General features: G+C 39.9%; 1 pseudogene; it reads left to right on the top strand.

Annotated features, from left to right (window-relative positions):
• The first annotated feature begins 7,085 nt into the window (after positions 1–7,085).
• On the top strand, positions 7,086–7,960 carry LOC129628617 (olfactory receptor 5AN1-like; annotated as a pseudogene).
• Positions 7,961–13,523: the final 5,563 nt, after the last annotated feature.

The following is a 13,523-nucleotide window of genomic DNA, read 5'->3' as shown; positions in this document are numbered from 1 at the left end:
AAATCATCACTACCAACAAAGCTAGGGGAGGTGATGGAATTCCAGCTGAGCTAATTCAAATCCTGGAAGATGATGCTGTGAAAGTGCTGCACTCAATATGCCAGCAAATCTGGAAAACTCAGCAGTGGCCACAGGACTGGAAAAGGTCAGTTTTCATTCCAATCCCAAAGAAAGGCAATGCCAAAGAATGCTCAAACTACTGCACAATTGCACTCATCTCCCATGCTAGTAAAGTAATGCTCAAAATTCTAGAAGCTAGGCTTCAGCAATACATGAACCGTAAACTTCCAGATGTTCAAGCTGATTTTAGAAAAGGCAGAGGAACCAGAGATCAAATTGCCAACATCCCCTGGATCATAGAAAAAGGAAGAGAGTTCCAGAAAAACATATATTTCTGCTTTCTTGACTATGCCAAAGCCTTTGACTGTGTGGATCACAATAAACTGTGGAAAATTCTGGAAGAAATGGGAATACCAGACCACCTGACCTGCCTCTTGAGAAATCTGTATGCAGGTCAGGAAGCAACAGTTAGAACTGGCCATGGAACAACAGACTGGTTCCAAATAGGAAAAGGAGTACATCAAGGCTGTATATTGTCACCCTGCTTATTTAACTTCTATGCAGAGTACATCATGAGAAACGCAGGGCTGGAAGAAGCACAAGCTGGAATCAAGATATCCAGGAGAAATTCAGTCACCTCAGATATGCAGATGACATCACCCTTATGGCAGAAAGTGAAGAGGAACTAAAAAGGCTCTTGATGAAGGTGAAAGAGGAGAGTGAAAAAGTTGGCTTAAAGCTCAACATTCAGAAAATGAAGATAATGGCACCCGGTTCCATTACTTAATGGGCAATAGTTGGGGAAACAGTGGAAACAGTAGCTGACTTTACTTTTGGGGGCTCAAAAATCACTGCAGATGGTGACTGCAGCCATGAAATTAAAAGAAACGTACTCCTTTTAAGGAAAGTTATGATCAACCTAGATAGTATATTCAAAAGCAGACACATTACTTTGCCAACTAAGGTCCGTCTAGTCAAGGCTATGGTTTTTCCTGTGGTCCTGTATGGATGTGAGAGTTGGACTGTGAAGAAGGCTGAGCGCTGAAGAATTCATGCTTTTGAACTGTGGTGTTGGAGAAGACTCTTGAGAGTCCCTTGAACTGCAAGGAGTTCCAACCAGTCCATTCTGAAGGAGATGAGCCCTGGCATTTCTTTGGAAGGAATGATGCTAAAGCTGAAACTCCAGTACTTTGGCCACCTCATGGGAAGAGTTGACTCATTGGAAAAGACTCTGATGCTGGGAGGGATTGGGAGCAGGAGGAGAAGGGGACGACAGAGGATGAGATGCCTGGATGGCATCACTGACTCGATGGACATGAGTCTGGGTGAACTCCAGGAGTTGGTGATGGACAAGGAGGCCTGGCGTGCTGCGATTTATGGGGTCACAAAAGTCGGACACAACTGAACGACTGAACGGAACTGAACTGAACTGAATGGTCTAGTGGTTTCCCCTACTTTCTTCAATTTAAATATGAATTTGGCTATAAGGAGTTCATTATCTGAACCACAGTCCCCCCCAGTCTTATTTTTGCTGTATGTATATAGCTTCTCCATCTTTGGCTACAAAGAATATAATCAATCTGATTTCAATGTTGAATATCTGGTGATGTCCATGTGTAGACTCTTCTCTTGTGTTGTTGGAAGAAGGTGTTTGCTATGACCAGTGCATTCTCTTGGCAAAACTCTATTAGCCTTTGCCCTGCTTCATTCCGTATTCCAAGGCAAAATCTACCTTTTATCCCAGGTGTTCCTTGACTTCCTACTTTTGCATTCCAGTCTCCTACTCTGAAAAGGACATCTTTTTTGCATGTTAGTTCTAAAAGGTCTTGTAGGCCTTCATAGAAATATTCAACTTCAGCTTGTTCAGCGTTACTGGTTGGGGCATAGACTTGGATTACTGTGATATTTAATGGTTTGCTTAGGTGTTCATAGGTGCATGGATTTATCTCTGGGCTTTCTGTTTTGTTCAATTGATCTGTATTTCTGTCTGTGTCTGTACCATACTGTCTTAATAACTGTGGCTTTGTAATAGAGCATGAAGTCAGGCAGGTTGATTCCTCCAGTTCCATTCTTCTTTCTCAAGATTGCTTTGGCTATTTGAGGTTTTTTGTATTTCCATACAAATTGTGAAATTATTTGTTCTAGCTCTGTGAAAAATACAGTTGGTAGCTTGATTGCTTTGGGTGGTATACTCATTTTCACTATATTGATTCTTCCAATCCATGAACACGGTATATTTCTCCATCCATTAGGGTTGTCTTTGCTTTCTTTCACCAGTGTTTTATAGTTTTCTATATGTAGGTCTTCTGTTTCTTTAGATAGATATATTCCTAAGTTTTTATTCTTTTCGTTGCAATGGTGAATGGAATTGTTTCCTTAATTTCTCTATTTTCTACTTATTAGTGTATAGGAATGCAAGGGTTTTCTGTGTGTTGATTTTATGTCCTGCAGCTTTACTATATTCATTGATTAGCTCTAGTAATTTTCTGGTGGAGTCTTTAGGGTTTTCTATGTAGAGGATCATGTCATCTGCAAACAGTGAGAGCTTTACTTCTTCTTTTCCAATTTGATTTCCTTTTATTTCTTTTTCTGCTCTGATTGCTGTGGCCAAAACTTCCAAACCTATGTTGAATAGTAATGGTGAAAGTGGGCACCCTTGTCTTGTTCCTGACTTTAGGGGAAATGCTTTCAATTTTTCACCATTGAGGATAATGTTTGCTGTGGGTTTGTCATATATAGCTTTTATTATGTTGAGGTATGTTCCTTCTATTCTTGCTTTCTGAAGAGTTTGTATCATAAATGGATGCAGAATTTTATTAAGGGATTTCTCTGCATCTATTGAAATAATCATATGGCTTTTATTGTTCAATTTGTTAATGTGGTGTATTACATTGATTGATTTGTGGATATTGAAGAATCCTTGCATCCCTGGGATAAAGCCCTCTTGGTCATGATGCATGATCTTTTTAATGTGTTGTTGGATTCTGATTGCTAGAATTTTATTAGGATTTTTGCATCTATGTTCATCAGTGATATTGGCCAGTAGTTTTCTTTTTTTGTGGTAACTTTGTCAGGTTTTGGCATTAGGGTGATGGTGGCCTCATAGAATGAGTTCGGAACTTTACCTTCCTCTGAAATTTTCTGGAAGAGTTTGAGTAGGATAGGTGTTAGGTCTTCTCTAAATTTTTGGTAGGATTCAGCTGTGAAGCCATCTGGACCTGAGCTTTTGTTTTCTGGAAGATTTCTGATTACAGTTTCAATTTCCATACTTGTGACGGGTCTGTTAAGATTTTCTATTTCTTCCTGGTTCAGTTTTGGAAAGTTGTTCTTTTCTAAGAATTTGTCCATTTCTTCCACGTTGTCCATTTTATTTGCATATAATTGCTGATAGTAGTCTCTTGTGATCCTTTGTATTTCTGTGTTGTCTGTTGTGATCTCTCCAGTTTCATTTCTAATTTTATTGATTTGATTTCTCTCCTTTTGCTTCTTGATGAGTCTGGCTAATGGTTTGTCAACTTTATTTATCCTTTCAAAGAACCAGCTTTTGGCTTTGTTGACTTTTGCTATGGTCTCTTTTGTTTCTTTTGTATTTATTTCTGCCCTAATTTTTAAGATTTCTTTCCTTCTACTAACCCTGGGGTTCTTCATTTCTTCCTTTTCTAGTTGCTTTAGGTGTAGAGTTAGGTTATTTATTGGACTTTTTTCTTGTTTCTTGAGGTATGCCTGTATTGCTATGAACTTTCCCCCTAGCACTGTTTTTACAGTGTTCCACAGGTTTTGGGTTGTTGTGTTTTCATTTTCATTCGTTTCTATGCATATTTTGATTTCTTTTTTGATTTCTTCTGTGATTTGTTGGTTATTCAGCAGCATGTTCGGCCTCCATATGTTGGAATTTTTAATAGTTTTTCTGCTGTAATTGAGATCTAATCTTACTGCATTGTGGTCAGAAAAGATGGTTGGAATGATTTTAATTTTTTTGAATTTACCAAGGGTATATTTATGGCCCAGGATGTGATCTATCCTGGAGAAGGTTCCATGTGTGCTTGAGTAAAAAGGTCAAATTGATTGTTTTGGGGCGAAATGTCCTACAGATACCAATTAGGTCTAATTGGTCTATTGTATCATTTAATGTTTGTGTTTCCTTGTTAATCTTCTGTTTAGTTGATCTATCCATAGGTGTGTTTGGGGTATTAAAGTGTCCCACTATTATTGTGTTATTGTTAATTTCTCCTTTCATACTTATTAGCATTTGTCTTACATATTGCAGTGCTCCTATGTTGGGTGCATATATACTTATGATTGTTATATCTTCTTGGATTGATCCTTTGATCATTATGTAGTGTCCTTCTTTGTCTCTTTTCACAGCCTTTGTTTTAAAGTCAATTTTATCTGATATGAGTATTGCTACTCCTGCTTTCTTTTGGTCTACATTTTTGTGGAATATCTTTTTCCAGCCCTTCACTTTCAGTCTGTATGTGTCCCTTGTTTCGATGTGGGTCTCTTGTAGATAACATATATAGGGGTCTTGTTTTTATTCATTCAGCCAGTCTTTGTCTTTTGGTTGGGGTATTCAACCCATTTACATTTAAGGTATTTATTGATAAGCATGATTCCGTTGCCACTTACTTTATTGTTTTGGGTTCGTGTTTATACACTCTTTTTGTGTTTCCTGTCTAGAGAAGATCCTTTATCATTTGTTAGAGGGCTGGTTGGGTGGTGCTGAATTCTCTCAGCTTTTGCTTGTCTGTAAAGCTTTTGATTTCTCCTTCATATTTCAATGAGATCGTTGCTGGGTACAGTAATCTGGGCTGTAGGTTATTTTGTTTCATCACTTTTAAGTATGTCCTGCCATACCCTCCTGGCCTGAAGAGTTTCTATTGAAAGATCAGCTGTTATCCTTATGGGAATCCCCTTGTGCGTTATTTGTGGTTTTCCCCTTGTTGCTTTTAATATTTATTCTTTGTGTTTGATCTTTGTTAATTTGATTAATCTGTGTCTTGGGGTGTTTTGGCTTGGGTTTATCCTTTTTGGAACTCTCTGGGTTTCTTGGACTTGGGTGATTATTTTCTTCCCCATTTTAGGAAAGTTTTCAACTATTATCTCCTCAAATATTTTCTCATGGTGTTTCTTTTTGTCTTCTTCTTCTGGGACTCCTATGATTCGAATCTTGGGGCATTTAATATTGTCCCAGAGGTCTCTGAGATTGTCCTCATTTCTTTTAATTTGTTTTTCTTTTTTCCTCTCTGATTCATTTATTTCTACCATTCTGTCTTCACCTCACTAATCACACCTTCTGCATCCATTATTCTACTATTTGTTCCCTCCAGGGTGTTTTTAATCTCATTTATTGCATTATTCAGTATATATTGACTCTTTTTTATTTCTTCTAGGTCTTTGTTAAACCTTTCTTGCAACTTCTCAATCCTTGTCTCCAGGCTATTTTTCTGTGATTCCATTTTGTTTTCAAGATTTTGGATCATTTTCACTATCATTATTTGGAATTGTTTGTCAGGTAGCTTCCCTATCTCTTCCTCTTTTGTTTGGTTTGGTGGGCATTTATCCCTTTCCTTTACCTGCTGGGTATTCCTCTGTTTCTTCATCTTGTTTATATTGCTGCATTTGGGGTGGCCTTTCTGTATTCTGGCAGTTTGTGGAGTTTTCTTTATTGTGGAGTTTCCTCACTGTGGGTGGGGTTGTACGGGTGGCTTGTCAAGGTTTCCTGGTTAGGGAAGGTTGTGTTTGGTGTTCTGGTGGGTGGAGCTAGATTTCTTCTCTCTGGAGTGCAATGAGGTGTCCAGTAATGAGTTATGAGATGTCAATGGGTTTGGAGTGACTTTGAGCAGCTTGTATATTGAAGCTCAGGCTGTGTTCCTGTGTTGCTGGAGAATTTGCATGGTATGTCTTGCTCTGGAACTTGTTGGCCCTTGGGAGGTGCTTGGTTTCCGTGTAGGTATGGAGGCGTTTGATGAGCTCCTGTCAATTAATGTTCCCTGGAGTCAGGAGTTCTCTGGTGTTCTCAGGATTTGGACTTAAGCTACCTGCTTCTGGTTTTCAGTCTTATTTTTACAGTAGCCTCAAGACTTCTCCATCTATACAGCACCATTGATAAAACATCTGTGTTGCCACTACACGGCCCACTAGCCCCTCCACATTTGGGTTCCAGGAAATCAGACGACCGTCAGGTTTCCATCTGGGGCACACTTGGCCTGCCTCCCCCAATCCTGGGGGCTGAACCAGCTCCATAAACAGGGTAATTTTTTATGAGCAAAGAAGAAATTTTTTAAAACCCATATGGGTGACTATCATGAGAAGAAGGGCTAGTTCAAATTTATCCTGAAATGATGCTGCTTATCCTTTTATTATTATAAAGCAACAGTCACATATATTAAATCATCAGAGGTCTTTAAAATCCCTGTTGTTTTAACCAAAGGTCTCTTCATCATACACAAGCACAGAATTTCAATTGCTTTGGCAGAGATAGATTTTGCTTTATTTCAAAGTTTCAGTCAATTGAAAAAATATGCCTTTTAATTTTTGTGAGACCTCATAAAATAATGTGGCTTCCCTTGGCGCTCAGCTGGTAAAGAATCTGTCTGCAATTCTGCAACTGCAAAGACACCAATTCAATTCCTGGGTTGGGAAGATCTGCTGGAGAAATGATAGGCTACTCAATCCACTCTTCTGGGGCTTCCCTGGTGTCTCAGTTGGTAAAGAATCTGCTTGCATTGCGGGAGAACTGGGTTCGATCTATGGGTTGGGAAGACCCCCTGGAGAAGGGAAAGGCTACCCACTCCAGTATCCTGGCCTGGAGAACTCCATGGACTCTGTAGTCCATGGAACATTGAGAAGTCATTTCTTGACAATTCAAGATGAAAAGCTGGGTTGTCTTCCTAAGACAGTGGAGCATTTCCACTTTTCCAGTGCTCAATGGGGGAAAATATGATATATATGAGACTTGTAATGCTATCATTTCATGAGTGGGCAACGTATTCTCTTGTCTCTTTTCTGAGTTTAGGAGCATCAAGCTAATGATTGGAGGAGGAAATATCACAGAGATCACTCATTTTATCCTTTTGGGATTCTAGATTTCCCCAGAATCATAGTAGTGCTCTTTGTGGTGTTCCTGGTGATATACATTTTGACCCTGACGTGGAACCTGTCGCTCCTCATCTTAATAAGAATGGACTCCCACCTCCACACCCCCATGTACTTCTTTCTCAGTAGCCTGTCCTTCATGGACATCTGCTATGTGACCTCCACAGCCCCCAAGATGCTCTACGACTTCTTCCAGGATCGGCAAATTATCACCTATGTGGATTGTGTTATTCAGAATTTCATATTCTCCACCATGAGGTTGAGTGAGTCTTGCCTCATGACCGCCATGGCTTATGACCGATATGCTGCCATTTGTAACCCACTCCTCTATTCGTCAGTCATGTCGCCCACTCTCTGCGGTCGGATGGTGCTGGGATCCTACTTGGCTGGACTCTCTGCTACTGTATTCCAATTGTGTTTCATGCTCCAGCTCCACTTCTGTGGGCCTAATGTCATCAACCACTTCTTCTGTGACCTGCCCCAGCTGTTCGTTCTATCCTGCACTGACACTTTCTTTTCTCATCTCTTAACTGTTATATCTTTGGGATAGTAAATGTTTCCATTATCATGATATCCTAGGCTTTCAACACCTGTGCTTCCCACCTGACAGCAGTCACTGTCTTCTATACCTCAAGTATCTTTGTCTATTTAAGTTCCAATCTGGTAGTTCCTCCAGCTTTGACAATTAGTGTCATTCTTTTACACAGTGATGATTCCCATGTTGAATCCATTGATATACAGTCTGAGGAACAAAGAAATCAAAGATGCCTTGAGAAGGTTGCAAAAGAAGAGCAGGTATTGCTGAGGCCACAGATTTTGAGATTTCAGATGGATTTTCCCTGTCAGAGTCACTTTACACAATAACATTCTTATGAATGAAGTATAACAAAAGACATACTGCTTTTAGACCAGGAAAGCTTAATTTGACACATAATATTCCCAAATGGATCAACAGTTGGATCATGCTACACAAACAGTATTTTTACATCCTAGGGCCTCATTACTAGATAGATAGATGAGGCCTCCTCATCTATCAATACATCCACAAGTATTTGTGAAACACTGGAGTTTAGTGTTTTGTTGCTTCTTTTTCGCTTCTGAGAGGGAGCCCTGTTCCATCTCGGGCTTCTGACCCTGAAGGAGAGACAGCTGACAGAGGCTTCAGGAGCTTGTAAACCTCGTCTCCCAGATATTCTGATGCAACATAATCCAGACGTGGTGGTGGCCAGTGTTTGTTCTGTGTTTCTGATGAGAATGTATGCAGAGAGGGAACATACCTTTGGGCAGAAACAAGTGTACCATTGGCCTGATTGGGCTTCCCTGGTGGTTCAGCTGGTAAAGAGTCTGCCTGCAATGCGGGAAACCTGGGTTTGATCCTGGGTTGGGAAGATCCCTTGAAGAAGGGAAAGGCTACCCACTCCAGTATCCTGGCCTGCAGAAATCCATGGACTCTATAGTCCATGAGGTCACAAAGAGTCGGACACAACTGAGCGACTTTCATTTCACTTCACTTCATTGGCCTGATTGTGCCTCCTGAAAAGACCAGTATGACATAGCTTATGTTTTTGTAAGTCCTTCTCAGGGACAATTACCTGATAGTTTGGGAGTATATCCTGGGCTCCACCACTCTAATAAGGCAGAGGTGATGTCAATCATACAGAGGAAAGGAATGAAGCATGTGTTCCCTTAAGTGCTATTTCCTCATGAGTTCCATGATGTAATTTCTTGCTTGTAGTGTAGAATGGGGAGTTCTCATGGTGATGATATTAAAAATCTATGTCACAGTCAATAGAGATTTCTGATATTGTAGGACTCAAATCTCTCTCTCCCATTAAATTTGGAAAATTCACCCTAGATGGCAGGCTTCCCAGGTGGTGCTAGTGATAAAGAAACTGCCTGCCAATGCAGGAAATGCAAGAGACACAGGTGTGATCCCTGGGTTTGGAAGATCCCTTGGAGTAGGAAATGGCAACCCACTCCAGTATACTTGCCTCGAAAAATCATATGGGCAGAGGAGCCTGGTGGGCTACAGTGCATGGGACTGAAGAATCAGATGCAGCTGAGCACACCCTTGTTGGACATAGACAGTATGATCATGCTACCAAATAATTTCTGCTATTCCAAGCATCTAAACATGTTTAATGTGATGAGAATTGTGTGAGAATTCATGAACATAATAAAATTACTAAATATTTCATACTGTAGAGCAAGAACAAATATGAAAAACTGGTATAAATTCTTTTCTTTTATCTGTGTTCAACATTGATGTCCCAGAAACTTGTGGTTGTATGGTGTGATATAATGAATGGTTGGAATAGAATGGTTAGAGTTACTTTAATGCTGATATTTGCCAGGAAACCTTAAGGTGCAAAACACAAAATAGATTGAAAATAGGCAGGGTTCTTAACTCTGGCCAATTTTCATCTGCAGTAGGAGGATGTAAATTGCGGTCCTTGTGATCAGTTTAAAAATAAGAACAAGATGTGTATTGACTGTTGACTTGCTAGATTTCCCAGACTTCAATGAAGTGATATAAAGTACATATTACTCCCTGCAATAAGAAGCTCATGCCCCACAGTGAGAGAGTAGCCCCCACTCATGGCAACTAGAAAGAGCCCGAGTGCAGCAACAAAGATCCAGAATAGCCAAATACATACATTTCTAAAAAATAAATAAAAATTACAATTCAGTGAATTTTGACAAATGTATCAGTTCAATCTAGTTCAGTTGCTCAGTCATGTCTGGCTCTTTGAAACCCCATGGACTGCAGCAAACCAGGCCTCCCTGTCCATCATCAACTCCCAGAGTTTACTCAATCTCATGTCCATTGAGTCAGTGATGCCATGCAACCATCTCATCCTCTGTCATCCTCTTCTCCTCCTGCCTTCAATCTTTCCCAGCATTAGGGTCTTCCCAAATGAGTCAGTTCTTTGCATCAGGTGGCCAAAGTATTGGAGTTTCAACTTCAACATCAGTCCTTCCGATGAATATTCAGGACTCATTTCCTTTAGGATGGACTGGCTGGATCTCCTTGCCGTCCAAGGGACTCTCAAGAGTCTTCTCCAGCACCACAGTTCAAAAGCATCAATCCTTTGGTGCTCAGCTTTCTTTATAGTCCAACTCTCACATCCATACATGACTACTGGAAAAACCATAGCTTTGACTAGACAGACCTTTGTTGGCAAAGTAATGTCTCTGCTTTTTAATACACTGTCCAGGTTGGTCATAGCTTTTCTTCCAAGGAGCAAGTGTCTTTTGATTTCATGGCTGCAGTCACCATCTGCAGTGATATTGGAGCCCCCCAAAATAAAGCCTGTCACTGTTTCCCCATATATTTGCCGTGAAGTAATGGGACAGGATGCCATGGTCTTAGTTTTCTCAATGTTGAGTTTTAAACCAACTTTTTCACTCTCCTGTTTCACTTTCATCAAGAGGCTCTTTAGTTCTTCTTCACTTTCTGCCATAAGGGTGGTGTCATCTGTATATCTGACAATATTGATGTTTCTCCTGGCAATCTTGATTCCAGCTTGTGCTTCACCCAGCCCAGCATTTCTCATGATGTGTTCTGCATATAAGTTAAATAAGCAGGGTGACAACATACAGCCTTGATATACTCCTTTCCCGATTTGGAACCAGTCTGTTGTTCCATGTCTTGTTCTTACTGTTGCTTCCTGACTTGCATACAGATTTCTCAATAGGCAGGTCAGGTGGTCTGGTATTCCCATCACTTGAAGAATTTTCCACAGTTTATTGTGACCCACATAGTCAAAGGCTTTCGCATAGGCAATAAAGCAGAAGGAGATGTTTTTCTGGAAACTCTCTTGCTTTTTTGATAATCCAGCGGATGTTGACAATTTGATCTCTGGTTCCTCTGCCTTTTCTAAAACTGGAAATTCATGGTTCATGTACTGTTGAAGCCTGGTTTGGAGAATTTTGAGCATTACTTTACTAATGTGTGAGATGACTGCAATTGTGAAGTAGTTTGAGCATTCTTTGGCATTGCCTTTCTTTGGGATTGGAATGAAAACTGACCTTTCCCAGTCCTGTGGCCACTGCTGAGTTTTCCAGATTTGCTGGCATATTGAGTGCAGCACTTTCACAGCATCATTTTTTAGGATTTGAAATAGCTCAGCTGGAATTCCGTCACTTCCACTAGCTTTTTTTGTAGTGATGTTTCCTAAGGCCCACTTGACTTTGCTTTCCAGGATGTTTGGCTCTAAGTGAGTGATCACACCATCGTGATTATCCGGGTCGTGAAGATCTTTTTTGTATAGTTCTGTGTATTCTTGTCACTTCTTCTTAACATGTTCTGCTTCTGTTAGGTCCATACCATTTCTGTCCTTAATTGTGCCAATCTTTGCATGAAATGTTCCCTTGGTTTCTCTAATTTTCTTGAAGAGATCTCTAGTCTTTCCCATTCTATTGTTTTCCTCTATTTCTTTGTACTGATCACTGAGAAAGGCTTTCTTATCTCTCCTTGCTGTTCTTTGAAACTCTGCAGTCAAGTGGGTATATCTTTGCTTTTCTCCTTTGCCTTTCACATCTCTTCTATTCTCAGCTATTTGTAAGGCCTCCTCAGGAAACCATTTTGCCTTTTTGTATTTCTTTTTCTTAGAGATGGTCTTGATCACTGTTTCCTGTACAATGTCACGAACCTCCATCCATAGTTTTTCAGACACTCTGTCTATCAGATCTAATCCCTTGAATCTATTTGTCACTTCTACTCTACAGTCATAAGGGATTTGATTTAGGTCATACCTGAATAGTTTAGTGGTTTTTTCTACTATCTTTAATTTAAGTCTGAATTTGGCAATAAGGAGTTCATGATCTGAGCCACAGTCAGCTCCCAGTCTTGTTTTTGCTCACTGTATAGAGCTTCTCCATCTTTGGCTACAAAGAATATAATCAATCTGATTTTGGTGTTGACCATCTGGTGATGTCCGTGTGTAGAGTCTTCTCTTGTGTTGCTGGAAGAGGGTGTTTGCTATGACCAGGGTGTTCTCTTGGCAAAACTCTTATTAGTCTTTGCCCTGCTTCATTCTTTACTCCAAGGCCAAATTTGCCTGTTACCCCAGGTGTTTCTTGACTTCCTACTTTTGCATTCTAGTCCACTATAAAAAATAAAAACAAAAACAAAAAACATCTTTTTTGGATGTTAGTTCTAGAAGGTCTTGTAGGTCTGCATAGAACCGTTCAACTTCAGCTTCTTCAGCATTACTGGTTGGGGCATAGACTTGAATTACCATGATATTGAATGGTTTGCCTTGGAAATGAACAGAGATCATTCTGTCGTTTTTGAGATTGCATCCAAGTACTGCATTTCAGACTCTTGTTGACCATGATGGCTACTCCTTTTCTACTAAGGGATTCTTGGCCACAGTAGTAGAAAAAATGGTCATCTGAGGTAAATTCACCCATTCCAGTCCATTTTAGTTTGCTGATTCCTAAAACGTCAATGTTCACTCTTGCCATCTCCTGTTTGATCACTTCTAATTTGCCTTGATTCATGGACCTAACCTTCCAGGTTCCTATGCAATATTGCTGTTTACAGCATTGGACTTTACTTCCATCAGAAGTCATATCCAAACCTATATGTTGTTTTTTCTTGCTCCATCTCTTCATTCCTTCTGGAGTTATTTCTCCACTGATCTCCAGTAGCGTATTGAGCACCTACTGACCTGGGGAGTTCATCTTTCAGTGTCCTGTCTTTTGGCCTTTTCACACTGTTCATGGGGTTCTCAAGGCAAGAATACTGAAGTTTGGCTTGCCATTCCCTTCTCCAGTGGACCACATTCTGTCAGACCTCTCCACCATGACCTGTCAGTCTTGGGTGGCTCCACATGGCATGGCTCATAGGTTCATTTAGTGTTAAGTTCAGGGTTAATTTTTTTCATCTTCTCAGTCTATCTAAAGCTTTATAACTTTGTTATCCCTCCGAAACCTATCTTTAATTTTATTAAATTTTCTATTGCTTTTCTTATCTTTATATAATTTATCTTGCTTTTAAAAAAATCTTGCGTGATTAAACACACATACACACACATGAAGAGCTACTCTATGAAATAGCTACTATTGTCAGCTCCATGATAACTCTGAGGTGACAGTTTTGAGGCTTAGGGAGGTTAATTTGCTGAAGATTATGAAATCCTCAAGTGGAAGAGATGATATGAACTCAGATTTTCTGATACCAGTGCTCAAGTTTGCAATCACAATAATTCGTGGCTTTGTCATCTAATAATTTTTTGTTCCTTATTGCGTTGATTTCCTCACTTTTGCATAGGAAATGACATCTTGACTGCCTCACAGGGCTGCTATGATGATTGAATCAGTTAAGGCAATTGAAAAAATATATGTATGCATATATCTAA

This window comes from Bubalus kerabau, chromosome 15 (genome assembly GCF_029407905.1).
Source record: "Bubalus kerabau isolate K-KA32 ecotype Philippines breed swamp buffalo chromosome 15, PCC_UOA_SB_1v2, whole genome shotgun sequence".
Lineage (NCBI taxonomy): Eukaryota > Metazoa > Chordata > Mammalia > Artiodactyla > Bovidae > Bubalus > Bubalus kerabau.
The sequence above is the reverse complement of the archived record's forward strand: the minus strand, read 5'-3'. Positions and strand labels throughout refer to the sequence as shown.